The sequence below is a fragment of the Bufo gargarizans genome, chromosome 3 (assembly GCF_014858855.1).
Source record: "Bufo gargarizans isolate SCDJY-AF-19 chromosome 3, ASM1485885v1, whole genome shotgun sequence".
In the NCBI taxonomy this organism is placed as follows: Eukaryota; Metazoa; Chordata; class Amphibia; order Anura; family Bufonidae; genus Bufo; species Bufo gargarizans.
The window spans coordinates 61,057,383-61,059,425 of record NC_058082.1 but is presented as its reverse complement, the minus strand read 5'-3'; the positions used below and the strand labels follow the sequence as shown (position 1 = coordinate 61,059,425).

Genomic DNA, 2,043 nt, shown 5'->3' with positions numbered 1-2,043 from the left:
GAGAATGCTCTTGATCTGGCCAACTGTTGTGAAGGGTGTTTTCTTCATCAGGGAAAGTATTATTTGGTCTTCCACCTCAGTTGTTTTCAGTGGTCTTCCGGGTATTTTGGGGTTGCTGAGCTCACCGATGCGTTCCTTCTTTTTAAGAATGTTCCAAACAGTTCTTTTGGCCACGCCTAATGTTTTTGCTATCTCTCTGGTGGGTTTAGTTTTTTCAGTCTAATGATGGCTTGCTTCACTGATAGTGACAACTGTTTGGATCTTATCTTGAGAGTTGACAGCAACAGATTCCAAATGCAAATAGCGCACTTGAAATGAACTCTGGACCTTTTATCTTCTCATTGTAATTGGGATAATGAGGGAATAACACACACCTGGCCATGGAACAACTGAGAAGCCAATTGTCCCATTACTTTTGGTCCCTTCACAAGTGGGAGGCACATATGCAAACTGTTGTAATTCCTACACCATTCACATGATTTGGATGTAAATACCCTCAAATTAAAGCTGACAGTCTCCAGTTAAAGCACATCTTGTTCGTTTAATTTCAAATCCATTGTGGTGGTGTATAGAGCCAAAAATGTTAGAATTGTGTTGCTGTCCCAATATTTATGGACCTGACTGTATTAACAAATGAAGTATGAATGCTGCAACAGGTGAATAAAATAAATGAGGCAATATACTAGATCACCTATTAAGACTGACTCTGATGTACAGTAAATATATATAGTAACAAATTAAGTACAAATGCTGCAGCAGGTGAACAAGATAAATGTGGTGATATATTAAACTGCTTTTTGAGACTAAGTTTGACACACAGTAAGTCTAGGTATAACAGAACAGCTTAAGTATGAATGGCGCAGCAGGTGAACAAGATGCACAGGGCGATTACACTCAGCCTGTTCTCCTTGTCATCTCCCTACAGTTTCAAAAATCTCTCCCGACAAATTATCCCTGCCCTGTCCCTGCACTCTCCCTCTCCAATATTCATTTTTTAAACTGTTTTCTACAACACTTTCCCTAGTGCATGAGCACTTGTCACATCTCTTCCGAACTCTTCTTTAGCTCACAGTGAAATGGCAAGACCGTGCGGGAAGAGGCTTTTTATAGAGCTGTCACAGGGGATGAATCTCTTTTGATTGGCTAGCTGCACTGCATTATGGGTCATATCGCATTTTTTTACTTTCACTTTGTAACACGAGCAGCAGCCATTTTAGAAAAAAAATCATATTTGTTACCACGAACGGCGAGGAAATTCGTCTTCGTTGCGACTCAGATTTTCTAATTTCAGATTGAATACCGCTTTTGATACTTTGATTCACTCAAAACTACTTTAATTGTTTTAATTCTTCAGCTGTCAAGGTAGACTGCAGTTGCTGTTCGACAATCTGAATTTGGTCTTTGATTTTCTGTGGTGATTTTCTGTAAATAACATACAGTTTGCGTCATCAAGTCATAGGAACATTTATTTAGAATCTGTTAAAACCATTCATAGAACTCAGGATTGTCCTTAAATATTGTTGGTCTTGTGCTCATATCAAGACGTTGTGGAATCATTTTGACTCTGAGGTATTCAGAGAGTGTGGCACTCTACTGTTCATGGCTGACCTATTTACATGATTCCCAATCTAAATCTCTTGACTTATATTCTAAAGTAGGTGTTCGCTTCTCGGCCTTTTGGCTAAGATCAAGTGTAGTATCTGTTCTTATCAGTCTGGTTGATCCTAGCTCCTGGACTGTAAACTCTATCCATACAGGGCATACCTTAGGGCTTGCAGTGTGGTACGAAGGAGAGCAGTGAACCACACAGCATCCCTAGCATGTACGGCTTGGGTTTAAAGGTACCCTTGCTAGGTGACGAAGGGCTCTGCTGGATCGAAGCCAGGGGCTGAGTTATTTGGAAGCCTGAGGTGCAGAAGTGCCCCAGGAACGATAACCCTGGGGTGCCTGAACTCACTTGGGGTGGGATCCCACTGAGTGACGGCACATTTGCACACACTTCACTTTCACACATTTTAGCACACTCACCTCTTTTTGCTCGGC

The 2,043-nt window shown here is 41.2% G+C and overlaps 1 pseudogene; it reads left to right on the top strand.

Moving 5' to 3' along the window:
* Positions 1-1,661: 1,661 nt before the first annotated feature.
* Positions 1,662-1,749, top strand: LOC122933571 (annotated as a pseudogene).
* The last annotated feature ends 294 nt before the right edge of the window (positions 1,750-2,043 follow it).